The sequence below is a fragment of the Sturnus vulgaris genome, chromosome 9 (genome assembly GCF_052056855.1).
Source record: "Sturnus vulgaris isolate bStuVul1 chromosome 9, bStuVul1.hap1, whole genome shotgun sequence".
Taxonomy (NCBI): Eukaryota; Metazoa; Chordata; class Aves; order Passeriformes; family Sturnidae; genus Sturnus; species Sturnus vulgaris.
This window is the reverse complement of record NC_142251.1, coordinates 6,527,310-6,550,233: the sequence shown is the minus strand read 5'-3', so window position 1 is coordinate 6,550,233 and position 22,924 is coordinate 6,527,310. Positions and strand designations below refer to the sequence as shown.

General features: G+C 39.3%; 1 long non-coding RNA gene across 1 annotated transcript in view; it reads right to left on the bottom strand.

The window, feature by feature from the left end:
• LOC148222788 (uncharacterized) overlaps window positions 1-22,924 on the bottom strand; it is a 50,735-nt gene that overhangs the window by 9,007 nt on the left and 18,804 nt on the right. Inside the window, exons 4-5 of the long non-coding RNA XR_015805352.1 lie at window positions 7,472-7,570; window positions 3,749-3,802 (exon numbers count right to left, since the gene is read on the bottom strand). This is a non-coding gene — a long non-coding RNA (uncharacterized LOC148222788). The remainder of the gene's footprint in view (window positions 1-3,748; window positions 3,803-7,471; window positions 7,571-22,924) is intronic.

Below are 22,924 nucleotides of genomic sequence, written 5' to 3'. Positions count from 1 at the left end.
TTTCCCCATATGTCTGGCACAGCTCTACAATGGCCATTTAGTGGAGCAGTAAAGCAAAGCACCAGGTACTTGACAGCTCTTTTTGTGTCACTCGCAACATGCCTTCTAATTCTAGAGAGCTACTGCCATGTATTCCAACAGGGTTTCTTTGCTTTCCTGAAGCAGTTACATGACTTAAGAGTTTGGTCATCTTTGCTGCTAATAGGAAGAGCACACAGGTAGAAAGCCCTGCACATTAAAATCAAGATTGCTCAGGACACCACTAATATGATCCACGCAGCTCTGCAAAATGCATTTTTATTATTTTCCCAGCTTAACATGCTAGCATTAATATTTCATTACTAGATTTCACTGTGATTTTGGTCCTTTTACTGTCTCAACCAATTTATTGCTTGAGAAGGTTATTTTTAATCTTCAGCAGTAACTGAGAATATACCCTCAGAAAACCTTTCCCAATGTGGAATTTCTTTGCTGTTTCATTATAATTGAGGTGATGCTGTATCCAACAGCTCTTTATGAGAACAAAATATATTTTAAGAGAGGAAGGAGGTTTATCAGTGTCTAGCTGAAAGTCTGTATTGGCCACTTGTCTTAATTTGTAATTATAGAATTTCAGACATTACGAATGAGGAGAATGAGCTAAAAAGATTTGATTTGATACAGAAAGGCTGGGTTTAGCACTGAGCACTAAGGAAACTGGTTTCTGAGATGCTACAGCACTGGTGCTCCAGCAGTTTTCCTTTGAAAAATGAAGGTGTTTATTTGGGTTCTGATTCAAATAAGGTTGAGGGTGTAAAAGCACCAGCATCATTAGTCCAAGTTTGTTCCTCTCTAGGTCTGTGATTTAGGGCCATGTCTCAGAGACTGCCCTGGCAGCCAGAGAATGAGAAAGGGCCAAAACTGCACAGAGAGTCTGGTCTTGACCCCCTCTCCCACCAGCCTCAAGGCACCAGAACAGGGTTTAGCACACAGGCCATGCACTAACTGTAAGAGGAAAAAAACAGGTCTCAAAAAAATGTCTTTCAAAATCTGCTTCAGAGTTACAAAATGTTTCTCAGTGTCAAGCACAAGCAATTAGTGTTATTTATTCATCCCCTTAAAACATCTCACTCCCCAGTTCCAATTCCCTCCAGCCAGGTACTGCCAGTGATACTGCACCTCCCCTTAATTCCAGCCTGATGGATTTAGGACAGGATGTGCCATTTTGGTGCCTTATCCTACCCTAGGGAGTCTGCTCTCTTTGCTTTGTGGACAATTTCTTTGTCCTAAGTGCAGGGTTATTTTCCCAGCTGTTGTGAGGATGGGGCAGGGTTGCAGGCAGTTCTCTACCAACCACTGGCATAAACCCTTTACCAGCCAGGAAATTCAGACTATTCCCAAAGGTACACAGACAGGCACATAGATGCTGGCCTAGACACACAACAAGTAGATGATTTTCCTTTTTGCCCCCTTGGACATAAACTCAGAATGTCCCCTTGTATGTTGTCACATCTCCTAAAGGACTCTTTCTTCCTCAGCTCCACAAACCCTCCCCTAAATTCTACCTGGAGTAATACCACCCTCCATATGTACCAAACCACCTGTGCAGGGGTTCCCCTGGGCTGCCTTGTACCTCTCCAGACTGCATCCCCAGTAGTTCAGCCCAAAGGAAAATATGGATCTGTGTCTGTCTGTGCAGCCTGGGACAGCACTGACCTTGGGACAGCATCCCAAGGCAGTCTGTTTAATGATAGTGACACATGTCAACAGCTCTCCAGCAGACCTCAGAACCTGCATTTTGAGGGGTTTTACTGCTCAAGTGCTTATTCTAAAACCTCTTCTGGGATAATCATAGCATAACCATCTAATTTGGGGAACTTCAATTCAGAGCAGAACCAAAGGACAAAAATTTTTCACTCTTTATGGTTCTCAGACCCCTTCCAGCCTGCTGGTTAGTGGCCCAAATGGAAGAGATTTAATGAGTTGATCAGTACTTGGGCAAGTTTGTTTTGGGGAGAAACCAGGAGGTGGGCTCATCCCTTTAACAAACTCCAGGAATGAAGCTAATCCAAATCAGATGGTCTGTCTTTGACACAGCATCAAACAACTCATAAAAACCTTCCTGGATCCTAAATATTGGGTACATTCTTCATTGGGAAGATGAGCAGCAGAGCAGATTTTTCATTGAAAACATTTTCTTCTGTGATTTTTCTTGATCTGAGAATTGTAACGAGTGCATGGAAATTACAAGCTACTATAAAAATTACAGAGACTAAAACTACAATTTTATCCTGCATTAGAACAATTTTAACATTGTTAGAGGAATATATCTCTGCAATTTTAAAATTATTTGAGTCATGACAGAAAGACTCACAACTGCAATATTTATCTTTCAGATTCATCTTAGGATGTTCCTGAAGACTTGTGCGATGTCACATTATATAGCATTTTGTGGGGACTGGAGAAAGTCACTTTGACAAGCAACACACGTAAATTGGAGCCATTGATTATGGGGAATTTAATTTTATCTATTCTGTATTCATGGTACAATAAATAAAAATACTTCAGTGGTCACTGTAGGACTGCAACAACTTCTACAGAAATGCAATTTATAGTTGCATATTTTTAACAGCGAGCTTCGGCGTACATTTGATTAAATTCTGCTTTCCAGTGCACTTAATGAGAATTCTAATTCTCTAGAGATTTCTATAGGCATGCCAGGTAAAGAGGAGTCTATCAAGTCAGAGCTGTGGTTGTTAGTACAAGGAGCTTGTTCCTTTGAAGAGAAATAAAATTCATAAGCATGCATGCATATATTTTAATATTGCCAAGATACATATTGGCAGAGCAATAAATAGTAAGAAGATTTATTACCCACTCTATTTCCCAGTGTATACAAATGCAAGTGATACTTGTGAGGTATAACATCTTTCGGGCATGTGTTTGAACTGAGTGGCTGGAGCAAAGCTTATTTATTTTGGCTTCTCAGAAAATTCGAGGTTGATTCAGTCTAAATTTCTTCAAGCTATCCCATTGATTTCCCTGCCTACCTGATGAGGAAGGTGAAGAGATGCACCTCCAAGAGATGCAATGTCAAGTCCTGACTGATGGCCATCCACTTCTCTGAATAAACGGGGTCAAAAAATAAGAGAACTTTTTCTTACCTGCTCCTATTTGATATCTCTGTGCTCCAGCTCTCAGGTCACGATCATTTTTGTAAGGACTATCTCACTACCACAATCATCTTCTTATAGCAACCTGGAAAATAAGTTTACCCTTCCTGGCAGGAATATTGGGGGTGTCCAGACAGGACAGGTCCTTCCTTTATCAATCTGTAGCCACAGCCTCACCTCAGGTAAATTCTACCAGAGACAGTTTAGTTTTGGCAAGTGGTTTTTCCTTGGCTACAGAGTTGGGAGGACAAACCCTGCTGAACATGGGGACAAGTTTGCCTTGTTCCAGTCTGCCTTGTTTGAGCCTGGGTATTGGAAAGGGTGAGTGAGACCTTGGACACATTCACCTCAGTGGCAAAAGCCCTTTCATGGGATCAGGATTTCTTCCATGCAGGGACAGGTGTATCTGCCAGGTCTGTAAAAGCTATGATGGCTCTTTGTTTCCAAAACTTGTTCTGGTTTTACTGCACAGTTTATTGATTACTGGGTGTTTGTCATTTTTTGGTGTCAGAGTATGAACAAGATTATCTAGTCTTATATCACTTTTAATATGCATATTTCAAATTAACTGAGGAGTTCAGTAAATTTGCACTCACCTTTCTGGTGGGGGCCCAGTGGGAGCTGCTATTCAGGATAACAGAAGGGGGACACTGGCAAGACAGGGAAAGAACAGAGAGTGTGAAGCTGTGCCCCACACCACAGTTATCAGGTCAAAATGTTGTTCTTCAGGTGACTTTTCTTGCTGTCACTACTATTAGTCCTGGAATTAAACTCAAATCAGTCTCCCCTAAAGAATATAAAATAATATAATAAGCCTTGATTTTTGTCCTCTCAGCTGTTACACTCTGAACCAGGGCGTTATTGTAATACTGACCAGGGCTCAATTTCTAATTTTTACACTGGAATTTAAAAAAAAAAACACGTTGAGAGAAAAGAAAAAAAAAAACAAAACCAACCAACCAAAAAACAACCAAACTCAAAGCACAAGAAAAGAACAAATTAAATATAGCTTGTGCTTATGCTGATTTTCAGAAATCGGTTAATAAACATTGCTTAGAAGAAAGGAGCCTCAAGCGTTAAAGAAAGAAATCAGAAGGTCTCACTTAAGTGATTTTTTGGCAGGAATCAAATTAACGAATATAATATGGATTGCTGACAAGGTGCTTGATCATTCTCAGCAGTGAGGATTTTTTTATGTATATATTACATTTATTTATATAGATATATATATATGCATGAGTTTGTGTTTGAGTTGATTCCATTAACACTTCATTTGATAATGATAAATAGCATTTTTATTGAAAAGGAAAATATCATGAAGTCCTGATTTGCAAGAGCAAGTTAGAATGTATGACATTATTATGTCCTACTGCATTTTCTTCTGCTTTAAAAAACACAAGCCTTCAATGCTAGTACAAAAGAATGCAAACATTTTATTTAGTCCATAGACAATTTTCCTCTAATTCAATCTGCAAATAACAAAAAGTGCTTTTTTGTTGTTGTTGTGAGAGGGTGGAGGACAAAATGGAAAGGGAGGCATGAAAGAGACTTAATTAGATCATGGAACTCTTTCTTAAGTAGTTCAGCGTCTTAATTCCTGGTAAATTCAAGCAACATCCGTCTGGGGGTTGACTCTGTCAGTCTGTATCTGTGTCTGTCTGCCTTTATCCATCTCTCTAGGCACCCATGGCTGTGGCTTCAGAGCAGCAGCCAAGGATGCCGGGCTGTGCACGCAGCGAGCTGCAGGATCCAGCCCCTCTTTGACAATGATTGGGGCTGACACTGACAAGCACTTACACCCCATTCTCGGGCTCTTTTTGTATGGCCTCAGATACACGTGTTGTCTGGCAAAAGTTAAAAATAAAGCATTTAGGGCTAGGCTGTGGTCAGTTTTCCCGTGCCTCCGCAGTGCGAGGGGGAGGGAGGGGAGGGGAGGAGGCTCCGCGTTCTGCACCACTCGCATCAAGGTCAGCCAGAACTGCTGCGAGAGCAGAGCCGGAGCCACCCACAGCACGTGGTGAGCTGGAAAAAAAAGCTTTTCCTCCCAGAACTAATCACCTGCGGGTCCGGAGGGGCTGAGAGATGCTCAGGCATTGCCCCTCCTGAACCAGGCAGCGCATTTAGCTGGCCACACCCCGATGCAAGCAGCTCCTGAGCCTCAGGGTTCTTGGAAAATTTTCCATCAAAACTTTCAGGGGAAGTATTTGATTCCCATGAAAATGTCAGCATGTTTTTATTTCATTCTGCTAGACAAATTGAATATGGAAAATGGAAAAGATATTAGCGGAAACCCAGAAACCCTAATGGCAGGGGAAGGGGACAGTATTCATTTTGTCAATGAGAAGCTGATATTTCCGGCTGAAGATTTTAGATTAAAATAGTGATGGCCTGACTAGGCAAAATTATACCTGGACAAACCCACTTCTTATTTATGAGGAGTTCTATTTCAGATATTTATGCAGTAAAGTTGACTGCTTCCCACACCCACCCACCCCCCCCCCCCCCCAACCCCCACATTTCTCACTGCCAAAGAGGTGGATACAGGCAAAACATTTTCCTTTCTCCAGTTCCCTAAGGCTGTAGAATTTCCTTGCTGCCCCTCTCTGCCAAAGCTGTTGTGACCCTGCTCTGTATCAGGGGTGCTGGAGGCTCACCTGAGGGGACTTCAGGGGTAAAAGCTGATGGATTTATGTGAATATGGGACCAGAATGAATGAGAACAGGAGGATGGGACAGAGTCCAGTGGTCACAGAGCTCAGTGTGCTGCTACAGCAGACAGACATCTGCTGCATCCCTCAGACACGTACCCATCTCCCTCTCAGAAACACTGACAGGGGCTCTCCCACTGCTGCTTTTCCAGAAACTCGCATCTTTCATCAGAAACCTTCTTCTAAAATATAGGGTCACTTATTGATGACTACCTTACAGTTCTTTATGTATCAATATTGTCCAATTGTAAAACAATCCCCTTCATTCCTATCATGTTTATGGATGATTCTCTGCAGGCTTTAGTCTGCTAAGGCACAATCCCTCTTCTCCCATTGAACTATTCACCATTCTTTGCTCCTGCTCTAGGTTGAATTTCTTTCTTCCAAACACAGGTGGCTACGACTGGTCACCACGTTCCTTACTACAGCCTTCTAAAGGGTATTCATTTTTTTCCCAGTTTGACTGGAAATGCTTCTTTTGATGTAGTGCCAAATATATGCCCTGTTCTTCTGTATCTGTCCAACCAGCAAGACTTACCTTTTATTAGATATTGTCATTAGTTCACAGCTATCTGACCTTGCTAGTTGAACTGTTCAGTGTAATCCCATTTATATCTTCCAGGTCCCCGAGGATATTCTGTTTTTCTGTGTGCTGTCAGCCTCCTTGCTATTGACAAACCTTCCCACCTCCAGCCATCAGCACATTTCTCTAGCAGATTCTTTTTTGTGCCTAGCTGATTAATGAAAATATTAAGTGATATTGGTCCCCAGACTGTGCCTTCAGAAACTCCACTTTTAGCTCTCTCCAGCCTGGTATTTCCTCTTTCGGCATCATCTGTTATTATCTCCTTTAGCCAGTTTCTATTTATTTTACAATCCTGGGCCTAATCTTCATCATTCCCAATCAAGCAATTCTCCATGTAGCTCTGTGTCAGATGTTTTTCTCACAGTGTGTACACATCACATCTATTGCCATTTTCTTTGTCTAAAAAGATCAGGATAATCTAAAGATTATCAAGTTAATCTCGTAAATCTGCTTTCAGTAAACCTATTCTGTGTGTTATCCTACTTCTTCCATTTGCTATGCTCTCTGTTCCTCTGCTTTCCAAAAGCACTCTAATGCCTTGTGCACTACTGATGTCATGTTAAAATGCCTACATTTAACTAGAACACAGTTTTTTTCCTATTTTGAACACAGGAATCATATTTGAAATTTATCTTGCCACTCCTACTTTAACACAGTTCTAAATACCCTTCAAGCAGAAGTGCAGCTTTGAATGCCAATTCCTTCAGACAGCTGGGACACAGATGCTTGGAAACCACTCCTTGCATTTTACTTCTACCTCAAAGGCATCATTTTCACCCTTCCAAACTCACTCCCATAAAGGCAGTTTTCTCCCATCCAAGCTCAGAACCATTGTCCAAATTGAACATGGAGCCACAAAATCATCCCAGTTTTGGAAAGCAACTATGCCAATCTTAAACCCATCCTCCCTCAAGCCAATCTCACTGTTACTTTCCTTACTGTCATCTAATTTTGATGGCTGAAAACCCCACTGTTTTTTTTAAATTTATCTTGCTACTCTTGTGTTGACTTCAATTCCCATTTTACCTCTGTGATTCTGGATCTTAAGCTTCCTGTTGATCACTGTTTCCATTCCTGGGAGACTTTACCATTTTGAAATTTCATAATTTCCTCTCAGTAAAATACCTGCAATGGAACAATATCAGAATAACATTATATTCTAAGACATTGCCAAAATTTGTTATTATTCTTTTTACAATGTAACACATTTTCTTTATATTTATCGACTTCAATAATGTCTTATATTTGAAAGCATTGCTCCACACATTCAGAACAGCAGATTCACTGAAGCTGAACGTGCAGGTCTGATTGGAAAGCAAACTTCTGGTGCTGTGAGCAGTTGGACCAGACTTCTATATGGCCCATCCATCAAGCATCTTGATTCATGCAACGTGTCATTGCAGCTGGAAATGTCCCCCCATCAAAACAAAGCTCCCGGATTTAATCTTTGTCTGACTCTGTGTTAAGTTTGCAAGTCAAAAGAGGGTTTCTCTAATGTCACCTTTGAAATCTCACTTTCAGGTCTGCAGTCAAACCCTGCCTTTATTTCCTCCTCCCTAATCACCAGCACCAGGCTGCATGATTAGCAAATGAATGACAGTTCAGGACCCACTGCAAAGCCCAAAGTGTGAGCTCGTTTGATGATCAGGCCCTTTAATTGGAACTGCAGAAGGGATATGACAATCCATCCACTTCTCCATGGTAATTTTGACTTTGTAGGGCTTTGAGCTTAAAACTGTATTGTGGAGTCTAATGGAGATTGTGTTGACAGAGGGAAAAACAGCCCTCTAGAATATGCACTTGCCAGATTTCCAGGTCAAACACAAGGCTCCACATTTGCAGAGTCCTTTCTCTGGACATAGATGCACAGTTCTGGGGGTTTTCAGGTTTGGGGAGGGGAAATGTCTGCAATGCACAAAGAACCACGCTGTTGGTGTCGCCATGCAGTTTAGTCTCCAAAGCAATCCCATTAATCCATAGCTTATTTCTATCAAATCAAAAGCTAAAATAAAAAGTTTTGAGTGCTCTTGGCCACGGTAGTGCTCTTGTTTCACAGAGAAGCAGATTTATTTCAAATAATTTTTTTGTATTATCAAATCAGTCAATTCCTAATATTTGGTATATTAGATATGCTCAAGGATGCTTGATTGTAACTGTTGGAAGGTTTAGTACTTACAATAGTTACTTATGGAAGGTTTCATGTATAGGAATGGAAACATATAGATTCCATGATTTATCTAATGACAGGACTGAGATATAGCTGCCAAGTCAAAACTGAATTCACCATTTCAGCCTCATGCACATGGTCAGCTTGCTTTAATGTGAGATATGTCTGTAACTCATTTCAAAACTAACTGAGATCCTACCCTGCTTCATAAATCAGATTATAGTTTCTCTGTGAAGTAGGAATTAATTATTAAACATGGCTCCAATCTTAATTTTAAGTATCTCCTATTAGTACACAGCTATATCCTGGACTTGGTACCACTGAAAAGGCTATTTTTGTTTTAACATCTAGAAAAGATGATTAATGTCCTATACCTCTGGTGCTGTGGTATTGATTTGCTGCCCCACTTAACAGGAATATGTTGCTAAGGTAAGTGACATATTTCTATCCCTTTCTTTATTGAATTGTCCTTTAAGTGAAGAAAGCCGGCTTCCCTATACTGAAAATTATCTTGCTTCCATTAACAAGATGGCAAAAGAGAATATATTATTTCATGCTTCAACATTTCAAGTAAACCTTTCCATTTTGTTCATTGGCACACAAAGAAGAATATTTATTCAGATAACCACAAGGCCATATGTAATAAATGGATAATGTGACTTTTAGCAGTAACTTTTTTCTATCATGAATTTTGCTTTGATACTTGTCTTCTGTTTCATTTAGAATTCCCAACCCTTCATTATTAAATTATAGCCTACAAACTATTAAAATTTACCAATTAGAACTGACAGATACTTTTTTCAAAGTGAAGATTTAAGTGTTGATTTATTGCAAAAAATATTCACATCCTTCATGCACAAGCAGCATTTGCCCAGCTTGCTCACAGTAGCTGCTGAATTTACCAGCCCAGGTTCCCCCATGATTGCAGGTACTGTGAGGTGTCAGTGTAATGAACTTGTCAAAAAGACAAATAGAACTTTAGGATGCATCCAAGAAGGTATTTCCAACTGCAAAGGACTGACACCACTGCACAAGGAACTCATATAATCACCTCCTTTGAAAACACCTGAACATTCCCCCTCCTCAGATTGGAGAATAAAAAACTCAAACAGGTGCAAAGAAGGACAACTGAGACAAGAGGGATGAGAGGTGAATGCAAGAGAAAGAGGGATGAACAGTTTAACATGGAAAAAAGCCTTAGAGAGAAAAAAAAATCTCAGTTACAGATGGTTGCTGACACGAAAGAAAAAAGTATAAATGGGATAACTTAAGGAGAAGATTTCTAATCATAAGAGTGAAGTTGTTCTAGAAGAGGCTTCCATGAGAGTAGTGCAACAAAAGATAGTCCAACTACCTGCAAGATGGAACTCGGTATAAATCTACAGGATTATGTGATTTGAGCTCCAATAACAACTGGGGGTTTGGCTTCCTGCTTGTTTCCATTGTGCATTAACAATGCAACAATCAGACTTTTACTTGAACTGTATTATCAATAACAATGTGTAATTTTATGGTTTGTGCATTGCTAGAGCTCAGGTCATCTTCCAAACTCTCCAAAGGAAATGCAATGGGTGCAAAAGCAGCTAACAAACTGGTGAGTTTGAAAATGTGGCTGAAGTAGAATGTGTTATAAAGGAAGGAGGTGGAAAGTGACTGGATCACAGCTTAGTCCAAATTCCAGGTCCTTGTCTGGAAAAGCAAAGGTGGCAAACCACAGCAAAGCAAAATCTGAGATGGCTCCTAATGTAAAGAGAGCAAAGAAAACTGTCCTGACACATAACCAAGAAGAAGACAGAGCCCTCCAGAGGAACTATCCCAGAACAGGGCTGAGAAGGAGGGAGCACCCCAGTCACAAAACACTCATCTGCAGGTGAACCCCACAGATGAAATCAGGTTTCTGAGAGGGAGAAAGTGAGGTAAAGGAATGGTGAAATTAGGTTTGCTTCTACAAATTAGTATAGGTTCGCAGGCTGAGGGAGAATGGAAGCAAGAGATTCAACATCTAGATCAATACTGGTGGCTCTGTATGTTGGGTAACAGCACAGTCACCTTAACACAAGTGAGGCTTTGAAGAATAACTCTGAAAAGGAGTCAGCACCTCTATTTACCTTCACAATTCACAGCTGAATATTCTGAAATCTCAAAAGTGACGCATTAAGATCCTTCTAGTTCTAGCCTTATTTCTATGATAAGATTCTTTTGATATGTTCTGAAACCTAGAGGCAAGTGACTAAATATATTTCCATATGATTTAGCACCTGGTTGCATTAATCTGCATTCAATCCTATAGTATCGTTATTATCTTAAATAATAATTTTCAACACTTTTTAAAATATAATTTCTAAGTGAAAGGTGACACAAATCAATATTCTTTTCAGTGTGACATGGAAGGCTACAGCTACCTAAATCCATGTTCAAAGCAGAGATGGAAAAGACACTGCTTTTCTCATTATAGAGATGGAAAATGAGGAAGTTTGTCACTGAGATCATGTTGTATTTCAGCCACTGCAATGTGGTAGTAGGATAATTAGGAGAGGTGTATTGGTGTGACAGCCTCATGATAGTGATCACCATCATCTGCCATTGTTGATCACACCAAAAATTCAAGAGTTAATTGGAAAGCAGATGCTTCTTGCTCCTTATTCCTGTGATCAAGCTTCATATCCATCCCGGTATCAAATTAAAGGAGTCAGTTTTTAGGTCCTTCACATACCCATAGCATTTTGTTTTCCCTAGAAAACTGGCTGATGTCAATCTCTGCATTTAGTGTAAATGAAAAGCCATTTTCCAGAGGAAGGTCACTTCTGCAGATATGTCCCTGCAGGAATTAAAAATTTCCCCTTGTTTCAGACAGATATTGCAGCCCACCCAACAACTACAGTCAGAGCAACCTTCTAGGTCAGTCAAATCTTGGCAAAATTTCCAGCTATATGCTTGCTGGTAATTAATTATTTTGAGAAAGGTTTTGAGAAAATGTATCAGGAAAAATTAGAATCCATATATAAAATTGTCTTATGCCAGGTGTGAATTTTGTCACTAAAAGTGGCAATCCTCATACTCCACAAAATGTACACAGAGGTAATAAATCCAGCATTAAATAATTATTTCACTATGCCTTCGGCTATACAATGGTTTCAACTGCCTTTCTTTTCCACATTATAACCAGTCACTGATAAGTGTTCTTTAGATCCATAATGATGGCAAGGAGTTAAATTCAGGAAATATGAGGAGTTTTTCTTCATGACACTTTTTTTGACCAGAAGAACACCATAAGGAAACTTATCTTGCATTTCACTGTGACAATGTTTTCCTATCGTTTCACTCAAATTATCATTCATGTACAGTATTTATTTTTAATTTAAAATTAAAACGCTGAATAATTAAGTACCACAGAGAATACTGATGTGTGGAACAAAGTGGGACAAATAGACTCTGTCTACAAGATTTCTATGATCCTCTCTCCATTAACATAAGCATGAGTTCTACTGGGTATTTACATATTAGATTTGGCAAGCAATAATACAATGAGAAGTAATTTCTGCATTAATATTTTTCTTTCAAATAAGACAAGTTCCTGAACTTGTCAAACATAAATGCAAAATTATGAAAAACAATCCTAACCAAAAACTCTTGTTATTAAAATGCATGGCAACTAATTATTGATCTGATGCTATTCTGCATAAAGAAGATATGCTTGACTGAACAGAAATATTTTTAAATCATTAATATACATGTGTTTATTTTACTGAGTCTAAATTGGAAGTGGTAGATTATTCTTATTGTCTAACGAATTTGGAAGTGTGACAATACTGCTGTACAGCACTGATGTATGATATCTTTCTCCTTAAACTTATTAATTTCTGTCAAATTAAAACTAAAACACTACTGCAAACCTTGAACAGCCACAGTATGAAAATCAAATGTGAATTGCTATTAGAAAAGCCATAGTACCTTAGATTGCTCCAGGCAAACACACAGAGATACAATACTAAACATTGTCTTTGTATAAGAAAGGAAAGGAAAAAATCTCTTGTGGGACGTGCTGCCAGTTGAAGCTGAAGCCCTGTCAAAACTGCAGCTCTTCTGTGGGAACATGGTGAAATCGAAAATCTTTGTGCAGCTGGGGTTTCTCTTCCCTTCAGTTTTCCACTTAAAACAAAAACCTAAGTGAAATTCAGTTCACTGCAGATTTGCCAATGCATCATTTCACTCTAAGGACAGATTAATAATTTCTGAACTTATTTCAACTGAATTTCATGGTCAAGATATCCTGTAATTTTACACCTCCCCACAATGACCTTTATACTGTACTTATTTTACAAAATATCACTGCCAACGTTTTTTCCATTCCAACAAGCTTCAGGATACATATATCTTGATATTACTTTGGAATTACTATGGTGTGGAGTGCTCTGTAAATAATCAATGACATGTAGCTCGTTCACTATAAAATTCTGAGGAGCATAGTACTGAAGACTGTTCATCTTTAATGCATTTTTACAAGTCAAAGTTAACCTTTATGGAAGGTACAAGCTCATTTCGATGAATTCCTAAATCAGCCCTGCTAATCTAACTCTGGATAATCAGAAATGTATAATATAACAATAGCAACACAACTGCTGCACAATGTGACTTCCCCAGAGAAATTACTGCCACAGAACAACTCCTCTCCATAGCCTGAACACCCCAAAAGTTCTTTGATAATTCCTCTAAAAGCAGGTTCTGACACTCTTGGCATATTTCCTTTCAGTTATTCATGGAGGCAAAGTAGCAAATGCTGCTGTGACAGCTGAAAGTTTTTCTGAGTTTATATCCCACTGCCAGAACACACAAAGCACCCAAATGGTACGTGATGCACCCAGAGGCACCAAGTAGTTAAACAAGTCCCCCAGAGCCTTCTCTTCCAGAGAATATTAGCACATTGATACACTGCCTGCATATAGATATCCTATCTGGAAGTGCAGTGTTGCATTTCTGGAGAAAGATCCCAACACTCAGACTCCTCTACGTCCCTGATTTTGAGAAGAACTGGTTACCACCTGTCAGTAGTGTTGTACAGCATTTCTGGGGGCAATTTGGAAAGTTCTTCTAGAAGGTGAAATATACTCTAGGTTATTCTGGTGATCCAGGGGCCAGCTGGGTGAAGGACTGTCCACTGTGTCCATGAGCCCTTGACTTCCAAGCCTTTCCTTTGCCAGCATAAGGTGCTGCCCTGGAGGACACGAGCAATGAGTACCCTACAGACAGCACACAGATCATGTCCTTCATTAACTGCTGGTTTAACAACTCTTTTGGCAAGGTATTAATTGCTCTAGACCTGTCTGCTCTTTGCAATCAGGCCTCTTACCCTTCTCTGTGCCTTGTTGCTGCTCTGGCAGTGCTGGGTGTGGGACATGGTGCTGCTGTGATCCACTGCTCGTCACCAAGCCCAGGGCAGGGGCAAATGGCTCTTGAATTGTTCTTGCTGTCCCTCTGCTGAGGCATTTTATTGCTTTTGTAGATATTGATCTGCTTTTGGAAATGCTGGGACCAAACATTTTCCGTGAAAATGTCCAAGAGAAGAATTTGTTCAGGAATGATAAACTCCAAAACTATTCTCTGACAAACTCCCTATAAGCCATGGTTTTCAGAAGCACAGGAATGATTCATATGGAACAGACTACCAATAAAGACTGGAACAAGCCATGGTTCCTTACTATAACATGCTATGAAAAGGGATATTCAGAGTTCTAAACCAATATCTTCACAACCTGGAGCCTCTAGGCTATCTCTGGGACCAGTATCTCCCATCTGCTCTCTGACAGGAAAGCTCTATTAGAGCAGAGGTGTGACAGGCAGTACAGTGATTGCTGTTTTTTGGTGAAGTCACTTTGCCATGTCAAACATAAAATCAGATCTCCCTGAAAACTGCTCATTATATGTGAGCACAATTTTCTAACTTTCAGTTTAACAGGAGCTTCAATGCAATAGGAAACACCATTTTGAAGGGAATTGTTTAATTTCATTTACAAAGCAAGACTATACTAAGATTTTCCTGCTGTTTACTCAGTAGAATATACTTTTGATTTTGGCAAATACATTTTCTTCAAACTACATCAAAACTCCATTGCAAATACAAAGTAATCAACAAAAAAGGGCTGATGCAAAAACATCACCTCAGTACCGAGGGTAAAAAATCGTCCAAACCCTTTTCTTGCCTTCTCTCCTGTACAGTTATTCTTTCACCTTTATTACCTGCCACTGCTAGATGAGAAAAGCAAGGGTTTTATTTGTGTTGTGGTGGCACAAAAGAGCTCATCTCATAAATGGACCCCACTGTTTTATGTTATATAAACCTCTCAGTAACACATTATTTCTACAAATGAACACAGTTAAAATTGTAACAATTGGTCTCACATTGATCTACTCCTTCATCTCAACCTTTCCCATCACCGAAAATTGACTAGGATATAAACATGCAAAAGCAGAAATAAAGATTTTTAATAGGTCAGATCTCTATGAACTGGAGTAGCTGGGAGGAGGTCAATAGAGCTGTACTGATTTACAGCAGCTGAATATGCATCTGCCATGGCATACTGGCCCCATATGTATGTATGGGAAGAAAAATTGCTACAAAAAAAGGAAAAAGAAATCAAAAATACTTTTATAATGTTTTACATTAATCCCTAATGCAAGCAGCTCAATAAATGTTTTGAATCTCTACTGTAAGAATATAATGAATAGTGAAAATTGTAATGTTCTTTTGATGCATAAGTTGAGAGCTCTTAGTGAATCAACTCTATAATGAATTCTTTCAGATACTGATGAAAATGGTTTATTTACTAAGGAACTTAGCTTGATTTTGAAATTAATGTGATGATTTAAAACTACTTTGGTAAAAAAAGTTTAATGACAGCTGAAACCTGAAAAGTATAAAAGATGGAGGTTCAATGAATAAAGCATTTGCTCCTTCTGCTTTCCAGGTTTAGCTGATGGCTAAACAAGTGCTGTTTTCCAGGACTATTAGTTATTATCCCATAACAAATTGATCGAGTTCAGCTCCTCATATGGTGGAAAGGAAAACTACATAAAAACCCCCAAATAAACTCTGGCTGTGACAAATGTGGTGGCAGAACTCCATTATTTCCCATGTTCTCAGCTTGCTTCCAATCTTCATAAACTCACTGTAATGGCAAAAATTGAGCAAGAGAAATGGTGGTAAATGGTGGACTGCCAATTCTCTGCTAACTCATATCCTAGAGTCACAGAAAACTGCAGTATTCACTCTTGATGTCTAAAATTATCAGCAACAGGAACACGTTCCTGATACAATGTGAGAGATGAGGACAAGCAAAGGATTATTTTCAGAGGTTTGGATTTGGTCATCAGTGAAAAACTGTTCACATGACCATCAACAATCTAATCTTATTTTCTCAACACATGAGGAAACGATTCATTATCTAATCTTATTTACATCATGAGCATCCAAGTCATTCTCTTACTCTCTTTTTTAATCCTTAAATCCCAGCTAAATGGATTATGCCAGTACAATTTGTGTTTCGAAATCCTACCTCTGATTGCCTTCTGGGCAGAAATAAATACCATCATATGTATTTAGTCTAAACACTGGAGTCAAGTCCTCATGTGAGCTGAATTAGCAGAGTGTTGTCAGATGTATAGCAAGCTGCATCTACTTTATTTCTTTACAGCTATTGTTTTATTGGATGTTACTGTAGGCAGAGAGAAACTGAGGACTCCTCAGATATTTTCTTTACCATCTGAATGTAGTTAAGAATCATATTTTAACAATTTGTCCATAACTACTAAATATCTATAACAATTTAAAATCTAGAAATATTAAATGTACATTAAAAATAGCTCTCAATGGCACCCTGTTGGTATCCAGGTTGAAATAAAGGCAGAATGTGAAGTCTGAACAGCAGAAAGGAGTAGAAGAAGACTCTAGATGGTTAATGAAGAACTTTACATGTATATCTTCTCTAATTTTTTTAAGGCATCAAGTTACCCAAACAACCTGGAATATTTCCAGTCAAAAGGCATAATTTTTCCTGAAAGTCTTCATAGTAGCTTTGTTCTCAGAGGACACAGAATATTTTTTCAGAATGCAATGTCTAGTTACAATACAAATCTCCAGGGAATTCTGGCCCATGTTTTTAGCCCTTGTAAATCCTCTTCATACCTTCCTGGCTGCACTTGTTTACAAGGACTCATGAGAAATGTGGAAATCACATTTTTTACCGATAAGTGCAGGAGGCAAAGTGGTTTAATGATGTGTGGCTGCTCCAGAAAAACCTCTGTCCTTCCCTCCAGCTTATTTAAACCTAGGCAGGACTCCTGGCCATGTCTCAGGATTTGGTCATCAGCAGCTTAAGTCTAATTGCTGCATAAAAGCATTGCCCTTGCTTCCGGTAAAATGGGATTAAAATGAGCTTGTCATCTGAGCCCTTTATTTTGTTATATGGTCTCTATGACCGTGGTATCCAGTGCACTCAGCATTTACAGGGAACTTGTCATCAGTGAGAAACTGAGGCAAAGATAAATTACATGACTTGCCCTGAAACTGAACTCAATTGAACTCAAACTGAACTCAAATTTCCTAAGTCCCAACATGACAACTGCTGGAATCATCTGTCATTAAAATAATAAGAAACTTAGAAGAAAATTGTATGCTTGCCCATCCTCCTCTCTACTTACCTAGTATAGTGTTTGATTCTGTTTCTTTACTCTAGATCAGTATCTTATTAATTTTTAAGAACAAAGTGTCTTGATTTATGATAAGGTTCATAATTCTGAATCTGTTCCATTAAATCCTAGGAAGATTACATGACAAAATGTTTGAGGGAAGAAAATTAGGCTTGGCTTTGTCCAGAAACTAGGATCATCCATATTTACCTGGAGAGAAACTTTGTCCACATTACACATGAATTGTGGGGGTTGTTGGTTGGTTGACTGGTTGGTTGTTATGGTAGTGGTTTTTTTGGGTGTTTTAGGAAAAATATGAGCTTGTACCCCTGAGAAAATCAGACCAGCAATTTAATCAGGATTTTTAACATTCCCTATATCCCTACTCCGCTATCTTTTGACTGTCCCTAACAAGAATTTTCTCTATATTTATTAAATAATACAAATGACACTAAAATAGGGCTGGTCATTAAAACTCTGGGAGATTTATGTTTATAGAATAGCTTTGATAGCACTAATGGAAATGTGAAGGGCATAAAGGAAACATGAAATATAAAGCAGAACAGAAGATAAATTCCAGTGAAATCATCCAGGTTTTCAAGAAAAAAAATCACTGATTAGTTTCAATATCCTCCCTTCCTATTGCAATGTCCTCTTCTTTTCACAGAAAACTAGTGCATATACAGTAAATAATGTTGGTATTGAGAGAGATGCACTAAACTAAAAAAGGATGAGTTGGTAATGAAGTAGTTAACCTGAAGAGGAAAAAGTCCTGGGTGTATTTGAGTGATCCAGCTCATGCTTTCAGTTCAACAGGCAGCAGCAAAGAAGGTTGGTAAGATGCTAGTACACATTAAGAAAGAGGTATATCTGTAAGAAAGCCAATAAAATTACATTTTCGCTGTGTAAGACCCTGTGGTGGTAGACCAAATCTGGAATAGAATGTCCAATTTTGGTCATGAGAGTGGAAGACAGATGTAAATAAAATGGAGAAAGTACAGCAGAGAGCAACCAACATGATTAATGTACTGGGGAATGCTGGCAGAGTAGCTGAGAGAATGATGAAATGGGAATTATTTAGCCTCAAGGAAAGGTGATTAGGAGGTGAACTGACTGAAATATTTAAACTACCTGTGGGTTATTATAAAATTAAGCTTGAAGGCAAATTTGAAATTTTTTGAGAGAGCAGAAATGAGGGAGGCAGGATTAAATACACATTAAATTAATGACCTCACAGGTCACTGGGGTACACATGTTGGCTGCATGAGATGCCAACATGTGGAAACTACAGCACAGGCTTTGTGCTCCAACGTGTGGGTGCACAGGGGCTTTGAACAACCTGGCATTGCTGGCTGGAGCTGAGGGCTCAATCAGTAGCAGCATCAGCAGCAAACTCCCTTCTGGGCAGTGAGATTGCTCAGTCCAGATCAGGTCCAGGTGGAGTGGGGCTGCCTGCTTCTTTCCACACCTGCACAGTGGCTAAAAGCCTGGATCCCAAATGCACCAGTCAGTTCCTTGCCAACAGGACTGGTTTATGGGGTAACATATTCTGCATCACTGGATGCCGTGCTCTGAACCTGAAGGTGGGATTTACCACACTTACCTTTGGCCACCCAAGGTAAGGCAAGGCTCTGACTTTGAGCTGGTCACCTGAGCCCCCACTGCAGGCACTGGGGAGAGGAACTGCCAGTGCAGAGATCCCTACCTGTCCTAAGGCAGGTGCCTAAGACAGGGAACATCAGTTGCTCCCTGGAGGTGTCCTTCCATTGTCTCTGCTGGCAGCCTCACATGGAGCCAGGCTGGAATCCCAGTGCTAGCTCTTACTGGCAACCATGGCCATGATGCTCTGAGCTGACATGAAGAGAGTCCATGAGCACACAGAAAAAAAACAGGGACTACTGAGAAGTGAGGGTCACAATTTAGACCAGGTAGATGGCATTGAAAACAAGATTTAAGTCCCCAGGGTGAAGTGAGGGAGATGATGAGGAGAGGTAAAGAGTTCAAGCTCACTTATAGTCATTCAGGAATCTGGGAGTTAAGCAAAAATTTTTGATGAACAAACAGTTCAGTTTGTCACTGATGGATGAAGGCTCTGAATCTGCATTGAGACAGTCCTGACATGGTACTTAAACAATGCAGACTAAGAAAAATAAACTGTACATGAACAAAGAAATGAAGAGGACACAGTGGCTATTAACAGTGAAATATGGTGTTTTTAATTAGCAAATGCTAATTGTAGGACTGGATATACAGTGGAATGGAAACATTGAATCTCAGGTGAAAGTAGGTGATAGCAAAATACTATTAATCTGAAAAGGTATAATGAGAAAAACAAAGTAAGAGAAAATGGAAAGGCTGATTGTTCCTTCCAGCAAGAAAATGTTATTATCAATAAAAAAATTAAGTGAAGACTATTTTTTCTTTATTGGAACAAATTTTACACAGTATGTATAGTGCTTGAATTATATTTTTTGCATTAAGAAGCCTAAAAATGGACAATATTAATTTCCAAAATAATATAGACTTGAGTAAATCATGGAAATCCAATAATACAGAAAAAAATCCTACAGATTTCACAGCAGTGATATAAGCAGGAGAAGGGGAATATAAGACAGAAGAGCTAGAGAGTTATATGTATAAGTAAATCTTCAAAGCAGAGTATAAATGTGTAGATAGATTTAAAGATAACCAAAAAAGGTATCAAGCAGGATTATCAATTTTTACAATTTGAAAACTATGTTAGCAACAATTGGGGAGGTAAAAAACAGTAGAAAAACCATAATTTCTGATGGACTCTCTCTGTTTCAGGGTCTGTTGGGTTTATACCCCACCTGCATGAGATGCAAGAGAATCCTAATTGCCCTGGACTTTGTTTCCAAAAAATGAACAAAGCTGAGCAATAAAACACACAATTAGAATTCAGTGATCATACCATTAGACCTGAAATATTTGTAAGGAAATGGCAGTGACATTATGTAATGCTGTTATTACAGTCAGACTCTAAAAGAACACAGAACAAAATTTTAAAATGTCTCGAACAAAGTGTTGGAAAAGAGAAAAGAGATTATGGTGTACTGGTAAATATTTAAGAGCAGATAAAGATGATAAAATCAAAATTAATTCCATCAGAGCCCACCAGATTGCAGCTGAAGAGTTTGGAAGCTGCATACAATTTTGCTGAAGCATAAAATCACAGATAAACAGGACTAGTCACAAATACTGGGAAAAAAACATTAACATTAGTGTCTGCACCATACCTAATCTATTGATTTTTTTTTTTAAGGTAACATAAAATGGTTTGATTTTACTGGGTGGAAGCATAAACTGAATGTGAAGAGAAATTGCAGATATTGGGACTATTTACACTAAAAAAGATTGAGAGGTTATGATAAAAGTCAAAAAAGCAGTTTAACAGCCCTGCTCAGTTCGTTGTGATTGTGTTTGTCCTTCCAGAATTCAAGGAAAACACAGTGAGACTGAACAGTTACAAATTCCAAAACATTAACTTGATAACTCTGATACTGCTACCATACCAAGATTGTGAAGGTAAACTGCAGCAAATAGGCAGTATGCACAAGATAATTCTTTTTTTCCCTTCTTTTAATTGTTTTTGAAGCACTTTGCTTCAGAATCTGCACCATCCTTCACCTGTCAGGACTAGTGGGAAAGGATGGCTGACCAGAGTTACCCATAACTGCACCTCTGCCTGCAGGAACTGCCATAGATTGTTTTCAAAGGATTGGACAGTGCAAATCCTTGTGAGTCAAATTGGACAGTCAAATCTTCTTCTTTGTGTGTGTTTTCTGGAAGAGAATAAAGGACAGCTTAGAGAAGAATGAGAGAATCCATCCATATTTCAAGTACTAAAATTGCACATATGCACGTGTTTGTACAATGTATGCACATTTAAGAAACACGTGGGTTCTGCTGTGGAAACATAATTATTATAAACTTAACAACATCTAGACAGAAAGATATAACTCCTATCCTTACTTTCACCTTCCTATCAGAGGAGAAGGATGATGAACTGGCTCCTTTTAATAGCTCTAGAAAAATGGCAGTATGTTTCTGCTAGCACACTGACAGGGAAGGACTCGACTGCTTGAAAAAATAGTGGTTGCCAGCTGTGCTCTGAGTAAACTGGCAGTCCAAGTGCAAGATAGGAAAAGAAGCCTTGGCAATATCATGTAAAGAGAGGCTGAAAATTATTTCATATATTTTATCAAAACTGAACTCTGAATATGGCAGGTGTCTGCGAAGAGTGGAGGCTAAAAACAGGGTGCTTCAAAAACAGACTCATGGCTGCGTGGCCCCTGGGACAGTCTCTCTCATCTATCACAGGACCAAATGTGAACAAGTGTTGATGTAGCAACAGTTTTCTGTTCCTCAGCCCATTTGCTCTGTGCCTTCTGGAGGAGCATGTGAGGGGATGTTGATACTGGAGACATCCCCTGAAATGCTGCTGTGACCTGCAAGGCTGTGCAGCTCATTCACACAGACAGTGGTGCAGAGAGGGATGGAGGCCCTTGGGTTTTGGAGATTCTCCACCCTCCTATGCCATTGACCTACAGCATGATGGGAAGGATGCCAGCTAAACCCTGTGCCTCAGTTTCCCACTCACAAATGAGGGCAGCAAAGCATTTCTGTTGTTAGTGTAGGATAACCCTCATCATTACAGCCTAGAGCGTGTTCTGATACCTCAGGTAGGTAAACACAGATGAACTGCACAGCATTATCAATCTTAAAATGGCAGAGAAGAACTTAGGCTGTTACAAGGCCTTAACCTTTTTCTCCCACTTTGCTTTCCACTCAGAATGCCCCAAACACATGCTGAGGAAATAACACTGTGGTGGCAGCTAAGGAAGGGCCAGTGGGTACTGAAGTGTGGCTTTGTCAGTTTAATAAACTGCTGCTCTTGCAAAAATGGCTGCAGTCTCTAAACTTAACCCCTGAGAACTTCAATTATTTTATCTACCAATCTTTTGGATTACTGACACCCTCTAAGGGAAAAGCTGTTGTCTTAGATTAGCCAAAGCAACTACAATGCTGTCTTCCTTAGAGACGGAGGATGACTTAGCTGTCTTATCCTTGGAAAATCTATATAATCCGAAGATTAATCCAGAAGACCCTGATCTCTTTGCACCAAAAGGCCATTCCTAACAAACTGCTTTCTCTCTAGCAAAGCTAGCTCTTCACTTTCTCTTTCAGCCTAGAGTAAAAAGAGCTGTAATTGTCCTAATAAAAGCATTTTAGTGTCATGGATAGCAACTGTCATAATACAATTTCTTGCCTAGATAAAATTTATCCAGAGAATAAAATGGTTCCTACATTCCTTGCTATGAAAAAAAAAAGAGAGTTAATTGCTATCAGTTAAATGAAAGCACAGAGGAAACTGGATGAACAGCTTTCCCTTGGATCTCCTACAGGTGTCTTAGGCTACAAAATACTTGGCACTGTATGTGTGTTGACTTTAAAATCATTGTGGGATACAAAATAATGCACATTGCCTCTCTGAGCTACTTCATTAGCCTGATTTACCTCCAAGGTTCCTGTTTCAGGCAAGTCTGCTAGTCTTGCATACAAAAGGATCAGCCATAGAACTGCAGCGCGAGTCAAGCCTTTTGTCCTCC